Here is a 25420-nt window from a genome sequence, read left to right on the forward strand (position 1 = left end):
ATCTAATCTGGTTCTCAATCGTTGGTTGGATTACCAACATGATCTATTATGGTTTATCAATTGAATACCCAGTCTAGTACTTAGTTTATTTATCTAGTGTCAAGTTAATTTAACACAGCTAATATCCAGTGTCCTAGATGTGGGATCGCATGTATAGATCATATACATTCCCGTTATTATAGTTTCCAACATGATGACAGTTTAAATATCGAAGATTGATTAAAAAGTCAATATTTTAAAGTTTCATCGTACAAACATTAAAACAAATCCCGAGTTCGTAAGTTGATAAAAATTAACCATTAGTTAGTCAGTTTGTTAATTGAGAACAAGAGATTACAATGAGTTTTTTCTTTTTTGTTTCTATAAAATACAGTCTATATGAATTCCTTTTTAAAGAATCCTTATACAAAAGCTTACGAATACTTAGTTGTATTATACATACTGTTACTGAGTTTATGCTTATTATGCATTAATGTATTGATGATAGTATTAATGATAAATGGTGGTTGGAGGTAATCGACCGGAAACCCTGGACCCGGGTTTCGTGCTACTTGGCACTCGTCAGCAAGGTGTACCTGTAATCTTGAGGGAACTGATGGTCTCTGGCGGATTCAATCCCATGTCACCTAGCTTCACAATCAGAGACGTGCACACAGTGTCAAGTCACCTAGACTGGTGGCCACATTGCAACATGGTCGATAGCATTGGATCTGCACTAAATAAGGACTTGACACACATGACCATTGATCACCACCCTGTGATCAATCAATTGTGATTAATGATAAATGTTAAAAATCTCATAGACATAACATTATCAATAGGGGAGGGAATTTAATTCTTAACAATCCATAATATTTATTGTATGTAGCTAGTCTAATGTTTAATATTATGTCATCATTGTCAGAATGACAAAGAAAGTGGCATTTTATCTCATATTTATAGTATCTAGGTCGGTATCTTAATAGATGTATATTAATGTTTAAATTAATCACATATAGTTTCATTTGATCATATTCTATTCAATAGTCCTTAACTTTTACATAGAATTACGTTACACATAAAATTGAACGATAAACACTAAATTAGTTTAAATATGAAACAATATAGTTACATGCTAAATGACAGAATTTCAATTTATCATTATTATTATTATTATTATTATTATTATTATTATTATTATTATTATTAACATCATAGATACATAATTTGTTTATATTCCCCATCATCATTATCATTCTTGATTTACTAAGGTTCCTTTTCATGGGTCAACATAAAAACCATCAAAAATTAAAAAAATAAAGAAGTTGAATAGATTAGTAATTTAGAATTTTATTCAACATTGAATAATCATTAGTAGTGTTAGAGACATTGGCATAAATGTCATAGTAACATCATTGTTAGAATCAATTGAATAATTAAATAATAATAATAATAATAATAATATTATGACTTTTATTTTCATTGTTGACATTTCATTACAAATTAGATAAATGATAATAGAAGTTAAAATGAAGGAAGAAAAAGGGAAAGAGAATGATTATGAATTTAATTCATGTGTCTGTGTGTTGTTATGACGTTTGATTCTTTTTTAAAAATACTAAATATGAATGTTATAAAAAGTAAATAAGTTTTAAATAGATGACTTCCTTTTTTATATTTTATTTAAACAATATATTCTTAAGATAGTTACATGTGTTACCGTATAAGAGTTGTCCAGCTTTGCATATCATTATATATATATATATATATATATATATATATATATATATATATATATATATATCTGACTACTTACTGAGTAGTTTGAATGATCTCATAAGCCTAATGATTCTTTGTAGATAATATTACTATCAATATACCATAATTCACATGGATTCATTTACATTAAGCTATGATGTAAATACAGTGATACGATAGAAGGTGGGAAAAGTCAGCTTTCCCACTCGAAACGCTTTCACATACAATTGCTGCCAGTGAAGTCTTATTCACTGCCTTTTCGCGGCATTACTGTTATTTACGAAATTGAGAGGACGAAAAGTGAATACATGGTGCTTTAGCCGGATTGGTGGATACGGAGAGTTCACCTAGGAGAGTTGGAAAACTCTGATTCCAAACTAATGGTGCACATGGGCCCTAGTATCGTGGAGGAACAAATGGCGTACGAATCAGTTATCGGTCACCGGCTACCATGGGACTGCATCTCCTTACGTCACTCCACTGACTTGTGGATCAGAGCTTTAGGTCGAAGGCTCAGGGTGTGGCCTCCTCAGAAAATCATCTGCTACGGTTTCGGCACCCGGACAGTATCTCAGCCCTCACACAAATCTAATGATCTATGTGTCTCATTGTACCAGTGTTTATGTTCAAATAAACAAATAAAATAAAATGATGTAATCTACAGTAATAACTTACGAAAAGTCTGATAATCAATTATTACCAATGATGTATTTGTGATAGCTCAGTAATTATAAAAATCTCTATATTATATAAGAGAACAATATTCTTTTTAGTTAGATCGTTATCAGGCTTTACTCTAATATATAATAATACTTAGATGCACGTTTGAAATTATTGAACCGATCAAGTCACATTCTAAGACAATGATAACAGTCGAATAGATTACATAAATAAACATAATAAGTAAAAAGTACAAATTATTAGTGTGATAACTAGTGTACTAGTTATAAGAAGAATAATAAAGGCTTGAATCAATGTGCCATTATAGAAAGTAGGTCAGTAACTTGAAAAATAGACACAGAAATAGCAATCATTAAAAATTATAAAATTGCATAATAAGGAGTGTTCAGATAATTGGATGGTGAAACGTACATTTGGAATATATTGCAAACAAAATTGTTCACTTATATATATGGATAAGTAGAAATTAGAATTTCTGACGTTTTGTGGCTTGGCATACACTATTTCTTCAAATAAATAGTCGAATCAAATCGACATAATGATTATTCCAATTATAAAGAAAGGCTAGTAACCTAGATGTTTCGTTTATAATTAAATAATACTTCCCTTAACAGAAAGGAAAGCCTGACTACTTATCCAACTTCAGTGGTTTACTCAAACAACCATATGTAATTCTATACATTTCTTATACTATTAATACACGTATACACACAAATTGTAATTCTGGTTCTTTACACGGTGACCAACACTAACATGACATTCACATAATCAAGCCTACTTTGATTCTGATTAGACAAAATACTCTGCCTCTTTTTCTAAATTATTTAAACTTGTGTTAATTTTTATTCACTGATTTATTTCTTCTGAAGAAGTGACTTACACTAAGTCATGAAACATCAAAAATTCTCATTTTTCCTCATTGGGACATCAGAAATATATCATTATTTTCTTATTAACATCCTATACAATGTTCAGTTCATGTGAAGTGATCAAGTCTAACGTTGTTAATGATATATATATATATATATATATATATATATATATATATATATATATATATATATATAGTATATTTAGAAATTCATGGAATTTCTTGTTCCTTTAACTTATTTTATGTTGTTAACTGATGAAGATATAACCATGTTGATGATTTTGATGGCATCACCGTCAAAAAGGGTAGTAGTAGTAGATGGATAGTAAATGTGATATTGAAACACCTTGGAAAACCTCCATTAGCCAATGAATCTCTGTCTTATCTTTGTTATTCACATGTACAGTGAAAATTAAGTATTATATATTGAACAATAAATAACTTAAGTGATTTTCTTGTACAGTTGTAACTTCTGGTTTTAACGGTTTACTATTATCTTGTCTTTCGCAATCTTTTAAAATCTTAACAATAAACCTATTTATTCTTATTTTTGTGAACGAGAATTCAGGTAGGACAAACTAATTTATTGTTTCATTCAAAATTACAATTTCGTAAATTATGTAAACCATACAACAAATGATTCATTTGTAAATCTTCTATCAATTTTCCGTTACATTCTTCATCATTCTTCCAATTCTCAACCCCTTTAATATTTCCCTTTCTGTTTACTTCAAGTCGATCTTCTCAATCTTCATTTGACAGGAATTCAACTTATACTTAGTATTACATCCTACTTATAACTGTCGGTATAAGTAGTCTTATTAACATGTTTTCTTATATTTTTCAAGTCTATCCTTTTTATTCATTTTCTCTGACATTCTTCATTAAATTTTCATCAATCTCTTGTAAAAATTACATTTTCAATGTTCCTGGTTAAAATGATAACTTGTGTATACTTCCTATATATATATGTATTGTATTTTCTGATATTTGCTTACAATAGTGCAGTTTCAAGGTTGAAATTATCGAGATATTAATCTTTCCACTGTATTCATCTATTCTTATTTTTCTTATGAATTTGTATCATGTCTCAACGATTATTGTCGGCTTATGTTATGTAGTCTGTTTTAAATGTTATAGAATATATTGTAACTATAACATTTACACACATAGACATGTACTGAATAGGGAACAATGATAACATGTATTGTATTTTAGAATAGTTTAGTTTTTTTTCTTTTTCTTTGTAACGAGAAAATCGAAATGTATTGGATTCTTTGAAAAATTGCTTTTCTAAAAAGGAAGAATAGTAATGACAAGGGTTTTAAACTTCTTGTTTTTTGATATTTGGGATTACAAATGATCAATCGTTGTTACTTTATGTGAATCGTCGGTGATTCATCCTAGTATAGCTTTCTATCATAATGTTGTGAGTAGGTTAGTATGTGGTTAGCTCTGAAATTAGAAAGTATTCTCTTTGTCCTATTATTAATATCTCTATACCTGCTGGGCAAGTTAGCAGCTAAATAGGCACAGTAAATCATTGGATAATGTATTAACATTTTTAAGGGAGGTTACTGGATTCGAATCCTATTGTGAATGTCAACCCTGAGATGTAGCTCTGTTTGGTCGATAAGTTTCAAATGTGACAATAAACATGCTTAATACATATTAAATATATCAAGAAGATCGGTTGCTCAACGTTATGTTTACATCATTTCAATCGCTGATCAAGATTCTCCATTGTGTTATAAAGGAAGTCAATTCATTTTTGTCAAGTTCTCACAAGAGAAATGTATACTGATAAAAACCACAAAGGATTGAAACTACTTAGAATTTAAAGTCTCATTGGGTCGAAATTATCCAATGAACCGCATTTCAGTAATGAATATTTTGCAATATGAATTAATCTTTAACTAGTATCACTGATAAGATATGATAAGTAATTTTATAGTTTCCATCTCTAGTTGACTAAAAATAGAAATGTAAAATTTTGGATATCAGTTCAGGGGTCCAATAATTAAGCTCTAAAATCATTTTCAGCAGGTCCTTAGCTTAATCCACGGTGAAATTCTATATATTCAGTATTAAAGAATCCCAGTACTTTGACGAAGTAGCTATCTATCACAAAACCATTAGTTGGATAATAAACAATTAATATCGAGTTTTTGTTTACTTTTGACATCTTCATAACTGAACAAAATAATCAACAGTATGTTCAGCATTCATCGATAACCGATTATAGACAATAAAGGGTAAGGTTCAATGTTCAAATGACACTTTGTTTATTTTGTTAACCTCAATATGAATACTAATCAAGATAACTAATCTTTTGAAAAGATACTTTCCTTATTTGTAAGACAATATTTCATATTTTGTAAGCTTGTTATATTTAATTGAAGTATAGATTATAGTCATGAAGAACTCTAGATCCAACAGTTTAGTTTTAAGATAGAGATTGAAATCAGCCATCGTGAAAAGCTATTATGCTTCTCGATTGGTTGTGATTCAAAAGTCTAATCCTATGATTCTAAATAGATCTAGACAATTCATTAATGATTACGTCACATCCCATTGTATTTACCAATTTACATGTTTGTGTGGACATACATACATAGGGAGGAGTGATCGAATAATCCAATCAAGGGTCAGTGAACATGTGCCTAGATGGCTTCAAAATCAATGTGTGTCAAATGATCCGATCAATGTGGGAGTTAGAAAACCAGGTCCATCGATAGCGAAACTTATAATTGAAACGGGGCACAAAATTGACATTAATACAGTTTTTGGAACGTTGTAGAAAAACTGTCAAGGATGAATTTTCAAGTTTATTGAAGCCTTGGCTATTCGTAAATTTAAACCACCCTTATGTGTACAAAAAACAATTTGTCGTCACCTTGAATTTACCTTAAATCCTTAAGTCATTCTACGGCCTAAGATAACGTAACAATTTCTTATTCCAATAGTTGAAATCATGAGTCAGTTGAAGCTAGATCACCATGGAAAACCTGGAAGCACTGGACAGCCGTATGGGCCTCCTCACTAGTGCGCATACACGATACCGTCCCCACGCGAAATTCGAACCCACGATCTATCAGTCTCGAGCGCGAGCACTTAACCATTAGACCACTGAGCTGGGCGGCATCCAACGGTGTTAATGTCTAACTTCAATCAATCGACGAAGTTGCGCCACCGTACACCTTTGTCTTCAGTGAGTTGATATCTCACAACCGATCTGGTTGAACTCCACTATTCACGTCTTCCCAATCGACCTCCAGGAAATGCATCTTGAAGTCAGTCACTAGTGAGCAGATGATGATTATTATCAGAAGGAGTTTTGTGAAGATTATTAGAAATTTCAATAGTTGGAATCATGAGTCAATTGAAGCTAGACCACCATGGAGAATCTGGACTGATAGATCCAGGATCGTGTATGCACAATGCTGAGGATTGCTATACTAGGACGAAACGGTAGTCCAGTGCTCCCAGGTTTTCAATGGTGATCTAGCTTCAATTGACTAATGATTTGAACTACTGGAATTTCTAAAAATTTCCACAAAACCCCTTCTGATAATTTCTTATTTTTTCTCTCCCCTTTGTTACTTTTTTACTTGAACTTTCATTTAATTGACCTTTATTAATTTTCATATAAAATGCCCTAACAATTATATGTGTGTGACCAGATTGTTCGAAATTTAGAGCGCAAATACATCACATTTTTCAGACCAACTCCATCTTCTCATTGTTCTATCGACATCTATAAAAAGGACTAATTGCTTTAATATTATTTAATTAAGATTTAACTTAATAGAAATTTCATATTATTTATAAATGAACATTTACATTGTCTTTTTGTTTGTTTATCTATTTATTGATCGATTGGAAAGAAAAAGAACTTTCTTCTCTATTTCCAAATTGTTTCCTGACTAAGTTACTTATTTAATTTCCGTTTCTAAATTTGTCTACAATCTAAAATATATAGTTCTCTTATTTTCATGTTCATCAATTTATTTCAATATTGTCTGACATACTATGATTCCATAGTATAAGTAAATTGAAATCTTATAAAGACATTTCAGACTATTATAATTTTAAATTCACTTTGTATCTTCCCATTGAGGTTTAAGACTGCAATTGATCAGCCTGTTATTGGCATATGTTCATACTGTGCGTATTGCCTCGAAATTGCCTTAATTCACAAGCTTTTATAAGCATAGATGGATAGTGGCTAGCAGTGAAATCCAGGACGCGCGTCTCATCCTATTCGGTATTCGTCAGCTGGATGTAGCTGCATCTCAGAGTTGATATTCATTCTGGGACTCGAACCCACATATGCCAATAGCAGACTGATCCATTGCAGTCTTAAATATCAATTGGAAGATACAAACAAAATAATATCACGTGAATTTAAATTCACCCAATTACACAAGCAAGCGGCTATCAGGACTCAGTAGCTGAGTGGAAAACGCGATAGCGTTTAGAGCGAATGGTACTGGGTTCGAGTACCAGAGTGAACATCAACTCTGCGATGCAGGTACATCCAGCTGACGCGTACCAAATAGGATGAAACACTCGTCCTGGATTCCACTGCTAGCCATTATCCATCATTGCTTACAAATAGCTTGTGAATTAAGGTGATATCGAGGCATACGCACAGTATGCACACATGCCAATAACAAACTGATCAATTGCAGTCTTAAACCTCAATGGGAAGATACAAGACAAACAATACCAAGAGAAGTGTTGTTAGTTTGTAACCATTTTTATTTATTCGCTTCACATTGAACATAAATGAAAACCTTTAATTATGTTCATTTATATTGCTGATCATTAAGGTCTAGAATTATCTGAATAACTATTGCAAATCGGACTTTTCGAAATGTATGAAACCATGACTCCGTTCTGGATTCCACTGCTAACCACTATCCATCTTTGTTTATATTATAATTTTAGATTGAAATCAGTCATATAAACAACAAATATTAAAACAACTTCTAAAAACATTCTAATGAATATAAATATACAATCTGTAATATGCTTGTTGATCATTCATTCTTTATGTACACTGATAGATAGAGTTTGTTTAACACCAAGAGAATAAATAAAAATGACGTTTGTCACTATTCACTCTTCAAGTCAATTAAAAATATTTCAGTTATACAGATATTTCACTGTTCAAGTAGCTCGGTTGTAGAGTTTCACATTATGAAGTCGAAAGACATAACCTTGTATGCCATAAAGTATATAAATTCTTTCAAAATTGCAAATATATCTTCATCATAAATGTCGACTAACACGAAACCTATGTCCATTGTCTCTTTACCGACTACGTCCAACTGCCTGAAACTACGCACACTGAAAATTACAGGAATTCATTTAAATAAGTCAAATCTATGTAAAAGGTTGCTCAACTATTAATACATACTTGTTATTATTCACAAGAACATGTCAACGTTCAATCAAGAGTGATTTCTTGACATAATTAAATAATTTTTGCCTAAAAAAAGTTGATAATTATATTGTTATGCATAAGATATCGTTTCCTTCATGTGCCAATCATGTCAATCAAAAAAGAGCAACTGACTGATTACATTGACAAGCAAAATATCTATCTATGTGTTGGTTGAATTAATTAAATTTGAAATAAATATAAATATAAGCATCAATAAGATTAATTACGAAGATACCTGACATGTAGTACTAATAATAAATCTAGTATTTGTTTCAGTTTGAATTTTGTAGCACTCTATAACTAATAATCACAGTATGTATATTTGGAATAATCTGTGATGTAATAGGTACATTAATACATTGAACACACAGAGTGTGCAATATGTCAACTTAGACTGATTAAAATGTAGTCTTGAACATCAGCAGCAAGATAATTCAAATCCTTATTAATGATTATATAAAAGTTATACTCATTGAACAAGTCAATCATTGTCTAAACTCAAGAGTTCAGTGGGTAGTGTGTTGGGCGTACCGGATTTGAGTTCAGGTCTAAACAAGAACACTAAAATACAGGTAGATCCATCTGATGGACATTAAATAGTAGGAAATCAGATCTGGATTACACCACTAACCACAACCCGTCTATTTTAAATTTCATAATATAGCTTTTTAGAACTGGGAGTCTGCTCAAATCTCTGAATAAAACCTGTTTTACTCATACAAATTTTGGGATAAACTTGACTGCTTTAGATTTTCATGTTAATTAAGTGTATGTTAACTATATGGTATAATTTTGCACTTGAGTGAAAAGTTTACAACTTTTTCGGAATGTTCAATATTAAACGATAGGGGTTAATAAACGGACTGATTATTAAAACGGGTTGGTGGAGATTGTTTCATTCCATAGGTTACATTACAGTTGGTAGTTTACAGCCGTTTCTTTGTGGCATGGGGATTCTCAACAATACCCATCTATTACCCTATCATGAATCCCATCCTTTTCCATTCATTTGGTTGATGATTTTACATATTTTAGCTTAATTTGTATGAAAGAATGAATCAGAAGATGTAAATTTTACTTTATTTGCGTTTTTCATCCAGAATGCTCGGTCATATTATAGTGGACATAAGTGTTTTCACATTCACTGAATGCTTTGGATCAGTCATGATTTACACATAAGTAGGCATTTACATTACTTGAAGAGGCCTTGAAACTATTTTTTCGAGTCAGTTGTTTTATGAAACACGTACTTAGTACCTTAAAGGATCAGTCAACTGGAGTTTGCACCTTTGAAAAATCCCTTTTTTTCATTTTGTAGATAAATCTTAATAAACTAAGATTTATTTACTGTTATCCTAAGTTTCTTTATGTACAGTTAGTTTTTTCTATGGAAGATGTTTATGTAAATAAATCCTAATTGAAGGCCTTTGTTCCTTAGTTAAGTATACATCATTTATGCATATCAAAGGTTATTTGATGTAAAAATAATATTTGACAAAATAGAAAAGCATGTCCAGTCAAAAAAATATTCGGAATGAATGAAGATGTAGTGTAACTAGTTCTATAATTAAGTTGCACGTGATGCTTATCATTCTAATGCTTTTAGTTTTTCTTGGGCGAATCGTCGAATTATATACAAAACTTAAATGTGTAGGCTAATGTTATACAAGGTAATCTGTAAGTGTTTCTTTCACTATTCTTTAAATTTGTATTTAATTACATTGGTAGAAGTAACAGGTGTTAAAGTACACTGTAGCTCATATTGTTCCGTGTAAATCAATTTTTGGTAAATGTGTAATGTATGGAATGTACACATGTATGGAGGCTGGAGTGCCATAATCTTGAAGAACACATATACCGGAAAGTATTCAGAAATTAGGGATAGATGACAGCCACATACAAAGTTACTTGATTACATATTTGCTGGGTCTAAATAAACACTTTTTAATGTTCTGATATATGTGTTGTTCATTAGAACGTGCTGCTGAGGTGTACCACATTAGGACGGAAGAGACACCCAATGCTTCCGGGTTCTCAATCATGGTCTAACATTGACCGGTTCATGTTTTCAATGAAATCGTACATTAGTCTTCATCGTAATACTAGTGTGTTGTGTACTACTGATGTCGACAGATATAAGTAGTAAGTATCATCTATCGAACGTGAAATGTCCGGCAGTGGAAGGTTAAGAAGGTCAAAAGAAAGAGAGAGAGAACAAAGACTGATTGGTGTGGAAACGAAGGAACTTTGAAGTCTGAGACGATCAAATGACATTTTGCAAATGAAGTATTTATTATGTGGTTCTCATATTTTACTAAGACATTCTGTAATTTCATATTCAAATACATTCGATTGTGGCCACTTGTGTTCTCGTTCACTACACTAGGAGCAATATATTGTGTTCTGATTGTTTATGTACTAATCAGTACTTGTTCAGTAGTGACAACATTATGCCATGCATTAATGAACGTTTTCATAACTATGTTCTGTCGTTAAATCTTTTAGATGCATTAACGCGTGATCCAATACAAATAGCAAGATGGATATAAATGTTAAGTTCACTTTCCTCTATTAATAAATAATTTCATCGGTGATTTAGTGTTTTTTTTATGTCAGTTGAGTTTATAGCAGTTAATTATTTTAAGAATCCAGCGAGCGGAATCGTGGTTACGCACTGCTGAGGAGTCCCACGAAACGGCCGTTCAGTGCTTCCAGATTTTCAAATGGTGGTCTAACAACAATCGGTTCATGATCACAGTTGAAAACTTAATAATCTCCACAACCCCTATACTGATCATTATTTAACAGTCTACTGACATGTAAATAACCTCATAATGTCTAATTCATACTTGATAAGGGACACCCATAAATGAAAGGAAAGCTACTCACCTTAATTATAAAAATTTGTTACGTCAATCGGTAGATTATATCAGACGCAGATAACCTGCTTAGAATCCATTTACTGATGTACAAAAAACGATGTCATTCATATAAGCGATCAAGAGTATAACTTAAACTAAAAGGAACTGAGCAACTACTTCGTTAATCGCATGTCACAAACTTGGTTCCGTTTATATGATGAACGCAAAGTATATTAGTGAGAGTTATAGTGATATATTTTGTATTAACATCTTCAGCATATTTATATATATATATTAAAAAGTTTTAAGTAATTTAAACTTTACTGGTTCATTGAGACATAATAAATATAAATTATCATGTTATTCTTCGAGAAGTTATAGCCATATGCTTAGATGGCGTCCCAGTCGGTAATTCTTGATGCAGGAGCTGAATAAGGAACTGATAATTTATCGAATCGGTGGAAACATTTTGTGCTAACTCTATGGAATTTATATATTTGAAAGAATACAAAAGTAAAAACTCAAATCGTCAGAATCCCTCATGTAGTCTAAAATATCAATCTAATCACCAAATGTAGTAAGGTAAAACTAAGAATTTGCAATCAGTTCAGTTAGTTGAGTTATAAAAAGTCATTGAGATTCTTCAAATACTCTACTGTCACTGTTAGTTATCTTTTTGTGTCAACTTCCATACATTTGACACTACGTGAAAATGGAAATCGCAAACCAAAAACTCATCTCAGTCAATAGATCATGTGACAAATTCAGACGTCCAGGAATATATTATTATTACTACATGGAAGCAGACTAATGAAATTATAAATCCTTCCATATACTGGTAGTTGAGAAGCTGTAGATTATGACTTAGAACAAATTTTAAACTACTATATCACAGCATTGTAAGCAGAGATATATAGTGACTAGCAGTGGAATCCATGACGTGTGTTTGGTATTCTTTGGGACTTGTCAAATGGATGTACCTGCATCCCAGAGTTGGTGATTACTCCGGGACTCGAAGTTAGTGCTGTTAGCTCCGAATTTATGCGTAATATTATGCACTTAGCTATTGAATCCAGATAGCCACTAGCTTCTGTAATGAGGTGAAGTTTAATTCATCTTGTATTGGTTGTTTGAAACTTCCTATTGATGTTTAGGACTCAAATTGATCAGTCTCTTATTGGCATACGTTCATTCTATTTGAATTTCACCGATAATGCTAATAATTCACAAGCGTTGTAAACAGGGATGGGTGGTGGTTAGCTGTGAAATCCACGTGCGTCCTGGGTTCCACTGTTAACCACCATCCATCTTTGCTTACAATGCTTGTGACTTAAAGTAATATTGGGGCAATCCAAATAGGATCTACACAGCTGACAAAAGACTGAGCAATTGCAGTCATAAACGTCAATCGGATGACCCAAACAACCAATATAAGTTGAATTACTGCATTATACGTACCAAAGCTGATCAGACATTGAATTTATATCAAGAATGAGAAAATATTCTGAACTGTCATTAAAAGATTTCATCAAAATATATACACAGCTGGATTGATCACTAGTACAAAGTAGGAAATTACTGTGACAAGATTTTAGATTGTATTCACTTTGCAAATAGGCTTTTTTTCTTAGAATAAAGAAGATAATGGAAACTGAAATAGTCTTGCTAGAATTCATTAATAATTTCTCGGGTGGTCCTCATGTTTTGTCAAGTTCCATATTTTCGGACGATTCAATGATAAAATATGATAGTCGAAGAAATCTGGTTTTTACTCAATTCTTTATTTTCCCATGTTTTTTTCTTTTTAAATATTTTAAATGTGTAACTTACTGTCACACTGGTATAGTAACTAGGTGAGACATCTTTTGCTTGTCCATAATCTATTGTTTACAATTTCTTTCCTTATAAAACTAACCAGATACATGATTCTTTATTTCAACACAAGCAACTGATCTACTCACAATAATTCAGTTTAAATATGCCCTTATTATTTTGGTATAAACATCTGCTAATTTTATTCAAATCAGTATGTAAGAAGAAAACATATGGAGTTGAGATTATCAATAGTTTGTGATCGTTTTTCATACTCATCATTATCTCGTTCTAATTAATTAACACAATCACACATCATACATTCAAGGAAAACTAACTTGGATATTATGTATTCATCTATGAATGAACTATTTTGATACCTAGATATGACCTAAGAATGTTGATAGAGTCTAACTAAAGAAAAAAAAAAGTTCTTCATACAATCTCTCATGAAATTGTAGGTGAATGAATAAATAAATAAACATTTGCGTTCACACTATGCGTGTATGCGTATTTCATGGCTAGATATTATTTTGTTTTAATTAGCAAAACTATAAAAAAAATGCTATGCAAAAGTTGAAGGTACAAACTTAGTTAGGTGATTATACACAAAATAACCTTGAAAGAGAATTAATTAGAATAAAATAATTTCATGATGGGAATTATTAAGGAGATACAAATGACGAAAAAAAAACAGTTTGGTGTTTTTTTAATAATGACGTCCAATTTACTACTTACTTGGTGAATGAATAAAATAATACTATGAAATATATACGGTATTGGTAATACTAATACTGTGGTGTATGCTACTTATGTCGACATACGTAGTATATAATGCTAGTCAGGAATAGAATGTCTGGCAGCAAATGGTTGAGAAAATCGAAGAAAAGAGAACGAGAACAAAGAATGATTAGTGTGGAAACGAAAGAACAATGAAGTCTGTGACGATCGATTGACAATTTGCAAATGAAGTATTTATTATATGGTTCTCATATTATACTAAGACATTCTGTAATTTTGTATCATTTATGGACGACCTCTGAGTAGCGCTAAAGTGACCTTGAGAATGTCCACTTACTAACTTGCACTAAATGATGGTTGTAAAGTGATGTGAGAATTTAGAATTATGATTTACAGTTGATAGTTAGGGTTAGGAACTAGATTTAGGTTTTTCATCAGGCTTTGACATCAGCCAGATTGTTAAAACGCTATTTAGCCAAATGGATGAATGAATTTCGCGCTAAAATCCAAGACCTGTTATCGTAAATCTGATTGGTTCGTCGATAAATTATAGTCTCGCCGATTTATTTATTTCTTGGTATATATTTGACTCTAGTGAAGAATTTCCAGCATAAAATAAATAATATCATGGTAAATTTCTGCTCGATATCCAATGAACTCATAAATACTTAAGAAATACCTGAAACATTTTTGTACAAATGAAAAGCTGCTATCCATCTTCATTTGCAAACATTTCTAAGTCGTTTAGTAGTTTTGATATTTTTATTCATTGCACAACATATGCGAAGCAGAATTCCATTGTAAATAATTTTATTTCTTCAGTGGAGGACGAACAGATTCCACAGATTGTGTTGGTACCTTCTGGATTTTAGAATAATTAGATTTTCATCAAAGCGTTTGAGTACATGTGGTTAGTATACACAATCAACCGATGAAGACGAATATAGAAAGTAATTAGCCCAAAAACCTGAGCAAACTATCAGTAATACTTAAAACTTCCAGTGAATCGGTACTACAACTTCGAAGTAGACAAAATTAACACTTAAGAATTCGATTGAGAAAAGTCATACGTCAGATTGTTTGTGGCTTGAATGAAATTAATATCAGCAAATCTCTTTGATTGAAATACTAGTTCGCATGGATTTGTATTTCTCGTAAAAACCAGCAATTTTTACATAATTAGAGATAAATGTTTTGGATTAATGCAAATTTACGCTAAATCTATGTTTACAATATAAATAAAATGAATCATTTAATAGTAGTTAGCTGTTATTCCATGAAATAGAATAAAACTCTATTGTTTTACTATCTAACTGTTAAGCGACATAAATTCTCATTTTTCTAAATGTTTAATTAGAATAGCAAAAGAGGAGATGACTGATCCCATTTACCGTTTTATTATGTTAATGCATAATTCACATGATTAATTACATGCAGTAAATATGAATACGATGTATAATAATTGATAAATTTCATTCGATACATTAGTAAAACAAAACTGGGTAACTCATTACTAGTTTATTGATTTTAATTTTCAATCAATCGAAAATATGACTACAATTAGAGAGTTTCTTGTTTGGTTCATTTTGTATATATTCGTGTCGAGTAGAGACAGGTATCTACCTCAGTACAATGGAATGTGGTCGCGCAATTTCGTGGGTTGGTTGAGGTTAGACATCACCACAATTGGGTTCCGGCTCAGTGATCAAGTAGGTCAGGCGTTTGCGAGCGAGACTGAAGGCCCTGGGTTCGAATCCCGCGAGCGTTTCGGCCTCCATAGCTTTCGCCATTTGATGTGACATCAGAAACCAAATTACTTTTTCTGTAGTGAAATGTGGTGGGTGATACGGAATCATTTAAAATGTATCCTTTCTGTGTTTAGTTAGATTGAATGACTGAGAACTTGATCATACAAGCCATACAAGCGTGTAATCCTGGATTGTCTGTAGTCATTTTCTACTCATATATTTATATTGAACCATTCACAGGACTTGTAGTTAACATCAAAATTTTCTATGTTTTGATGATGATTGTTGACAATTACGACAGGTTGTATATCAATTGCATATCGATTGTAACTTATTGCAACTAGATCCCTTGAAGGTTTGGAATTCTTGTTTTTCTTGCTGTTGAAATCGTAATTTGATTCATTCAGCTGTGCACTTTAATTTCGAAATTCCACATACAGTCGACAGAATATTCAACTTATCTATGAGGCTTGAGATTATTAATTTCTTGTTACCTGCTTAAGGTGTTCCACGGAAGAAATATTTCCAATATTTAAATTTATTTGTATCTCTTTAATACAAGATCAAGTAGATGCACCAATTCTATCAGGTACATAAATTACTTCAATGTTTAGGACGAATTAGTCTAACAGGTACATCTATGCATACTTTATGTCGTCTAATGATCAGTGACGGCAATTAATTTTAAGTAGTCAGCAGAAAGATCTGTTCGACCTAGATCATATACAAAGTATTGAGTACAAAAGTAAACATGATAAAAAACTTGTTTTAAACATAGTGACTATAGAATATTTTTTCAGTCTACTAATCTGTCGCTGAATTAAGGACTCAACTATTTTGTATATCTCATACCTTGCATATTAAGCCGTGAAATCCGAGACATCTACTATCATCTATCTTAGTTTCACTAATAGTATACAATTGTGTAGACGTTAATACTTTGATTATGATTGGGTTTGAGCACTGATCACTAGATATACTGGAATGATACACCATATTTACATAAAACTTCGTTTATAAATATTCGGGGAATTATTACACAGTTTAAGAAATACGTTTTTAATTATATGGTGGCAAACAGAATATATCAAAAATTGGAGATTGAAATTTAATTCTACTTCTTTCAATTTTCCATCCAAATATAATTTTAAGGTTTGGATTAATCATATCAACAGTAAGATAAATACTCACTGACGGAATTGTTGAAGTATTACATAATACTACTAACTGACTGAAGTTGAAACTATGCACTACAAGTGTGTCAGCTGGACGGTTTAGGATCCGTGTTTCGCACATGATCTGAGGGTACTTGGTATATTTTCTTGACGGAGTCATGGTTTCATACATTTCGAAAAGTCCGATTTGCAATAGTTATTCAGATAATTCTAGACCTTAATGATCAGCAATATAAATGAACATAATTAAAGGTTTTCATTTATGTTCAATGTGAAGCGAATAAATAAAAATGGTTACAAACTAACAACACTTCTCTTGGTATTGTTTGTCTTGTATCTTCCCATTGAGGTTTAAGACTGCAATTGATCAGTTTGTTATTGGCATGTGTGCATACTGTGCGTATGCCTCGATATCACCTTAATTCACAAGCTATTTGTAAGCAATGATGGATAATGGCTAGCAGTGGAATCCAGGACGAGTGTTTCATCCTATTTGGTACGCGTCAGCTGGATGTACCTGCATCGCAGAGTTGATGTTCACTCTGGTACTCGAACCCAGTACCATTCGCTCTAAACGCTATCGCGTTTTCCACTCAGCTACTGAGTCCTGATAGCCGCTTGCTTGTGTAATTGGGTGAATTTAAATTCACGTGATATTATTTTGTTTGTATCTTCCAATTGATATTTAAGACTGCAATTGATCAGTCTGCTATTGGCATATGTGCATACCGTGTCTATGCCTCGATATTACCTTAATTCACAAGCTAATTCACCCCTTTGCACAAGCAAGTGGCTGACAGGACTCGGTAGCTGTGTGGATAACACGTTGGCGTTTGAAGCGAATGGTACTGGGTTCGAGTCCTGGAGTGAACATCAACTCTGAGATGCAGGTACATCCAGCTGAGGCGTACCAAATAGGATGAAACACTCGTCCTGGATTCCACTGCTAGCCATTATCCATCATTGCTTAACAACAATTCTATTACGTTATTATTTTGGTGGAGTTTTGTTCTCTGAGCTGGATGGTTTGGTCGTGGAGCTTTCATCGTTCTTCTGAAAGACATCATCAGCACAGACTTCAGATAGAAGTGAAGTGTTCGAATTTCTCCACATGTGTTTCACAGCTTGTTCTGTGCACCTCGATGTTGATTGGTTTACGTTATTATTTTGATCAGAATCTTTAGGATATGTTGATTCAAACTGTTTACTTCTGAGACTCTATTTAACATAGTATTACTTTGTGTATGTGTGCGTGTGTGTGTTTTTTCTTTCTTTCTGTAACTGTATGACTCATAATATTCCCATTGTTTTAATTATAAATTAACCCTTAAACACTTTTAAATACTTATAACCTTTCATGGCATAGGTCAGATAATAAACTTCCTAATTTACCGTAGACATTGGCCTTTTCACTTGAACCAATTAGAAGTAAGAACAATAATTCATTTAACCAATCAAAAGATTCTATTTAATTTTATTTATTTTTATGTGTATTATTCGAGGGCTGACTACCACATTACAACAGGTGATTATCGTTTTTCTTCGTCTTCTGGAGAGTTACCATTAAACAAAATCAAATTATTATTATTGTATTCTGAATAATTTTTTTTATTTTTAAAAATCATATTAACCAAGGGAATATTTAACACATTACTTAATGTTACATAACAATTTGTTTATATACTATTTCAACTAATTTCACCTCAACCTACAATCAAGTAAACAATACATATATTCAAACGTTTATTTTCTATTCAATATTTGCATAAAAGGTATGTTTGATTGATTTAAACTTCTTTACCATTTAGCGTTTCTGGTTAGCGTTTTTTTAGCGAGTTAGTTTTCTACGGGATGAGGTGGCTAACCCAATGCCCAACCTTCCTCGTTTACCCGGGCTTGGGACCTGCAGTAGCCCCCAGAGGGACTTCAGGCGGCGTTTCTTTACTACTTAACTGTCTAGAATTAAGATAGTGTCACAAAGTCAAAGTATTTTTCCCTCAAACTGTACTCACATAAGACGAGAATACTGATCAATTTATTCCGCAGTACAGTATTCACTATGAACTAATATATCAGCCTTAAAACCTTTGAAAGTCAGAAACACTGGGCACATGTTTCTCAGTGGTTCGGAACTAATCACAAATATACACTCATGACACTTCCAGGGATGGAATACACAACCCTTAAGTTATTAGACAATATTATACGTCTAAATTGTTTTGTCTGGTTACAGTGAATTACATTTGTACTCGGCCAAGCTATTATATACTATGATCTCTAATTAATGTGATAGTAAAACAATAAATCATCAACGTCATTGAGTGAGGTTTGTGTTATCCCAAAAATTATCTATCCTGACACATCAATGAAGATTTTAATCTCGGCACAGGTTTTGTTTTAGTGTTTATCTATACTGACAGACCATAGAACCTATCAGCAGACCATTTGACTTATTTATTCTGTTGTAATGTCGAAAGGATTTATTAAGTGTCACAGTTTGATTTTGATTGTTCTTAGTCAAATAAAAATACAACTTTTATATGTTTGTTGGTAGATTTTTATGGGTTTGGCGGTTTTTCCAAATTACCTAGATTAATAAATGTATAAGTGCATGTAAGTTTGACTGAAACTACTTTAATAGTAAATATCATTGTGAAGAATTTATATTTCTTCATTTGATCTGATTGGCTTTCACACCTATATTGTGTAGATAGCGATGAATAGTTAAGATTTAAAATAGTTTCATTAGATTTTAATGGAAGCCTACATAATTCACTGTTTGTTTTATTGCCCATGAAACATCTGTAATTTGAAATTTACGAAAGTTGATGGCCAAACATTTTCAATCATTAAGTAGTTTTACATCATAGAATGACTTTAACCATGCTAACTTTGAAAGGTATTTCTTGGAGTTTAAGTTAAAAACTGTGATCAATGGAGTTTAGTCATTTTGAACATGAGAGAAATATTCTTAATCGGAATGAATGTTTACAGTAAGAATCGACTAAAGTTAGAAATATAAACAACTGAATACCACTTTTGTGGTCTGAGGATTCAGCATTTGTCTCGAAATCTAAATGTACTGGGTTTGATCCCTGGCGAGGCAGCAGATAGTCACGGTTAAAAAGTCCCGTACTTGGTTAGAATAACTGTTTGATGTTCACCGGTTCTCGGTGATTGTCGAAAAATAAGCTAATTCCTAGTGTGAAATTATAAATTTGAAATCTCTACAAACCCTTGTACCAAGAAGCATTATCAATACTGCTTGTAACAAACTTATCACATTCATAGTACATTCACTAGAACTTTTTAAATTGATTGGTAAACAAAAACAACTATCTGAATGTTGATGTATGTTGTTATAAGCCTGTTATAACTTGAATTATCAAATATTATATATATGATTCAATGAGTAAGGATGAGTTGGTTGTCTGAAACGAAAAGTACTACATTCAAACCTCATTGTTTACATCAACACTGGTACGCATTTACATCCTGTTGAAGAGTCCTATATAAGACAAAAACGCGTGTTCTTAATTCCACTTCAAGTGTTATATATTTAAAGATGAGTTGAAATTCATATATTTTTAAGCTACAAAGCAACAACTTCAAAATTTTTAATTTTAAATCGGGTACATCTTTTACATATTAGTAATTTTGGTTCTAGTACACTCGATTACAAGCGTTGTAGTAGCGATCATGCCGAAATAGTGAACAAATTATTTTACAATATTAAAGATTCTTATTGTGAAAACTAGAACAACACATATAAGCGAACAATTGTTTTCAATTAGATCGTCATCAGGCTTTACTCTAATATACATGAATATTTATACGAAAATGTTAAACCAATCAAGGCAATATAAATCAATAATCACAATGAAATGGAATAGGTCACCACACATAATAAGTAGAATTACAAGTTGACTGAAGCTCTGAAGGCAGGTTTTTAACGAAATATTGTCTCTGAAGAAGATTCCTTTCTAAGTCGCAGATATTCATTTTTAAAGTACCCAGGTTTGACCTTCTAATTCCAACGTTTAACTATTGATAAGACTTTTGTCATCGTATTTTATTATTCTTACGACTATCAGTACACCTGTCTTCCTAATATCAACTTGTACTTTTACCTATTATGTGTAGTGACTTATTCTATTTCATTGTGATTATTGACCCATATTGCCTTGATTGATTTAACATTTTCGTATAAATATTCATGTATATTAGAGTAAAGCCTGATGACGTTCTAATTGGAAACAATTGTTCGCTTATATGTGTCGTTCTAAATTCTTTTACGAGAAGTAATTTTCTTGAATCATAAGAGCTTACATTTTCTCTTTGATATTTAAAACTGAATTAATCAATGTAAATCTTCTTGGAAAAAGACGTTCAATATTTTTTGTATACACATAAAATATATTTTTTGATATTAGGTTTGCAGTACAACAGACCATATTAGTTTTGTTCCGTCTACGATTCATTAACAAAATATACCTGGAATATCAAGATACTCCTTTATGAAGTTCAATATCCCGATAGAAGTTGATCAATTCAATCACTCATAAAAAAAACGTTGGGAAAGTTCATACTCTTACAAAGAAACATTTTTTTAAGCTCATTAAACAAGTAGTTTTTATAAGAAGATTCAATACTCAAACAGAAAACGCTTTAGTATTTGTATTGACGTGTTTATGGAGTAACACTAAGATATAGTGATTTATAAAATGAACCTAAGAAAGGTTAGATCATTATTAGTCAATCAGAAAGTAAGATTTGAAAGTCAGTAATACTAGCTACTATCTAAAAATATATGATTAAAACAACTAGGTTTTTCTTATTCTTCACTACTTAATTTTCCATAAAATACTTTTAATAATCTAAAACAAAAATAAGATCAAATCAGTCCAGGTTGCTTAAAATGATAAATTAAACTAAATTACACTTTGAATCAATTGACTCTTGACGAATCCTATTCCTTTTGTTTCAAGTTAATAATACTAAATCTAAAAAAATGTAGACTCAGTTATCTGTGTGTATCAATCATCATAATATCCACTAAAACCTTTCTGATATGAATTAACATATGATCACTAGTGACTGGCTTCAAGGGGTATATCCTGGAGTTCTAGTGAGTTCTAGTGGAGTGCAACCAGGTCGGTTGTGAGATAGTAACTCACTGAAGACAAAGGTGTACGGTGGCACAACTTCGTGGATTAGTTGAAGTTAGACATTAACACTGTTGGATGCCGGCCAGCTCAGTGGTCTAATGGTTAAGTGCTCGCGCGTGAGACTGATAGATCCTGGGTTTCAATCTCACGGGGCGGGATCGTGTATACGCACTGCTGAGAAGTCCCACAATAGGACGAGACGGCCGTCTAGTGCTCTCAGGTTTTCCATGGTGGTTTAACTTCAACTGACTCATGATCTCAACCATTGAAATTACTATAATATCCACAAAATCCCCTCTGATATGAATCATTCTTTTGCCGAAAACTCATATTTTTGAGCATTTAAATTATTGCCTAATAAATTAATTCATCTTAACATGTATGAAATGCAAGATCATTTTCTCTCTTGAGTTAATTCAGTGCTGGTTTTTATACAGTCTGTGATTCATATGACTAGGCGTCTAAATTAACCAGTATTGAAAATATCAGCAAAGGTATTATACCTTGCCAATCATAGTTGAGAAAACTACTTTCAAGTCTTTGTACAAAATTTATAGATGGATGACTTTTCTCTATCATCATATAAGATGGACAATATAAATAGCTTAAGATAGTGCTGAGAACAATTAAAATTGTCAGCAAGAATTTTTTCCTTATTGTATGGTAAAAATTACAGTGTTAAATGTATCAAGTACTCACTTTTTTTTTCTTGAAAAAGTTTGTAAACTGGTAAGAAAATTATTTATTTAATGATTCCCTGAATAGTAAGCAGGTTGGTCAAATGAAATGCTTAGATGGATAATGATTTTTATGCATAACTTCTTCATATAGACATGGTAACAAGGATGGTAATCCTTGAAATCTTTAACTCATCGATAAAAGTGATTAACTTAGCAATCAGAAAGAAACTCTTATCGTGAACAAATTTACACAGTTAAATTTCTGATTCTTTGTAACGATATTCCCACAATATTACGATCGATAAACTGAGCCTAAGTCCTGGAGAAAAAATAGACTACTGAAGACCGTTATAATCTAAAAGGCTTCATTACTTTTGCTGAGACATACTTTTGATTTATAAGGACTCTCTGTTCACTGGTTGAATGTCTGTTTACTACTAGTTTTTGAACTCTTTAACAGTGGACAACTAACTCAATACATGCTAATTTGTAGTTTCTGACTATCATGAAAATTATAATGCCAATCAGTTGTTAAACTGATGGTTATAGGCCCAGAATTTGCATTTAATTCAGCTTTATCAATTGTCATCAATTGGGAATTATACCATTTAATCAGTTATCCACTTAAGTATTTTCACAAGTACATAACAGTTCAAGATCCCATACCTCATAATGGAACAATAATGGGCGAAAAAATTCACTAGGTGAAAGGCAAAGGGAAAGAATCAATTTCAGGTACATTGAAAATCTAAATGTAAATAACATTGTTCAGAAGCTGCAAATGAGATTGGTATGTCAACCAACTACTAAAGTTATATTTCCAATCAACATAAAACATTAGATATCTAAATGATATCGTACTTGTTTTTAAATTGTTTCTTCTTTTTTTCATTCTAAAATGACCTAATGAATCATTAATTATATTCCAATAGAATTCTCAACTGTCAACAACCCAATCAGATAATATGAGTTAAGTATTTCTATCTTGATTTGAAGACTTTCTCAACCACTTATGACTAGTGAAGTGGAGTTTATTTATATTACTTCACAAGGTCTAGGTTATATATAGCCTATAGCATTTTCATCAAAATGTTCTTTTTATTTTGTTTCCTCAGAAATCTCTAGTTGATTACAATCAATACAAATTTTATCTAAATAATGTTGTTTTGTTTTGGTCCCTTTGACATTATACTTTTAACCTGGATCTTATGTTTTCTTAAGAACTATTTATGTTTTACATATATGTATTCAAAAAAACCGCTATTTTGATGAAAACAAACTGTTTTTAACTGATCTACATACTTGGTTATTATTGGTTTTTATTTTATATGAAAATATAAACATAATTATCAGAATGGGTTTTGTGGAGATTTTTTTATTAGAAATTTCACTGGTTGAAATCATGAGTCAATTGAAGCTAGATCACCATGGAAAACCTGGAAGCACTGGACGACCGTTTCGTCCTATTGTGGGACTTCTCAGCAGTGCGTATACACGATCCCGCCACCCACGAGATTCCAACCCAGGATCTATCAGTCTCGCGCGTGAGCGCCTAACCAAATAGACCACTGAGCTGGCCGGCATCCAACAGTGTTAATGTCTAACTTCAACTAATCCACGAAGTTGTGCCACCGTACACCTTTGTCTTCAGTGAGTTACTATCTCACAACCGACCTGGTTGAACTCCACTGGCAACGACTTCTCACTTAATTATTGCGATATTTTTTTAATCAACCAATCGGTTAGAGTTTTTTTCAGCGAGCTAGTTTTCTATGGGATAGGGTAGCTAACCCTATACCCAATCCTCCTCCTTTATCCGGGTTTGGGACCGGTAATAACTATGGAAGAGCTATAGGCAGAGTTCAACCAATCGGAGTATTTACAAATTTGAATGTTTTTATTTTCTGGGAAAAAATAAACAGAGGTTCTTTCACCATCTTTGACAAAGTTAAATAAATTATAATCGATTATTGCTATTTTTCTTCTTTTGATATGTCATTATAGAATCTCTATTCAAAATCTTTGTGTAACGTATAAAGAAAGTTACAAATACACGCAATACATACATATATATGTACGTACATACACATACAGTGAAGTTGGTTTTAAAAGCTCTATGAAGTCATCGTTTTTAAGAGATTTTTAATATCACCAGTAGAATTTTAATCATTTGTTTCTGGTTTATTCTCCTTTTTTTTCGGAATTTTTTGGTTTAGATTATTAATGATAACTGAACTGGGAAACTGTATCCAGGTTAAGAATAGATTTTGATCAATATTTTACAATACTGATAAAAATTGGCTCTTTATCAGAATTCGAATATTGATTTGATATAGATTGTTAAAAATTGTTGATAATTAAGCTTTTTAGAAGAACCTTGTGGGATCTTGTGTAGTAAATAAACTTTAAAAAATCGATTATAAGCTTGTTCTCCTTCTATTTGACAAAACTACGGACATAACTTTTCAGTTTGTTTTGGTTTTAATTAAGGAAA

The 25420-nt window shown here is 31.9% G+C and overlaps 1 protein-coding gene across 1 annotated transcript in view; it reads left to right on the forward strand.

Annotated features, from left to right (window-relative positions):
- Positions 1–18584: 18584 nt before the first annotated feature.
- Positions 18585–25420, forward strand: part of CASKIN2 (Caskin-2) — a 66581-nt gene continuing 59745 nt past the window's right edge. Inside the window, exon 1 of the mRNA XM_051216979.1 lies at positions 18585–18850. The gene's annotated coding sequence lies outside the window, so the exon portion shown is untranslated. The remainder of the gene's footprint in view (positions 18851–25420) is intronic.

This window comes from Schistosoma haematobium, chromosome 6 (genome assembly GCF_000699445.3).
Source record: "Schistosoma haematobium chromosome 6, whole genome shotgun sequence".
Taxonomy (NCBI): Eukaryota; Metazoa; Platyhelminthes; class Trematoda; order Strigeidida; family Schistosomatidae; genus Schistosoma; species Schistosoma haematobium.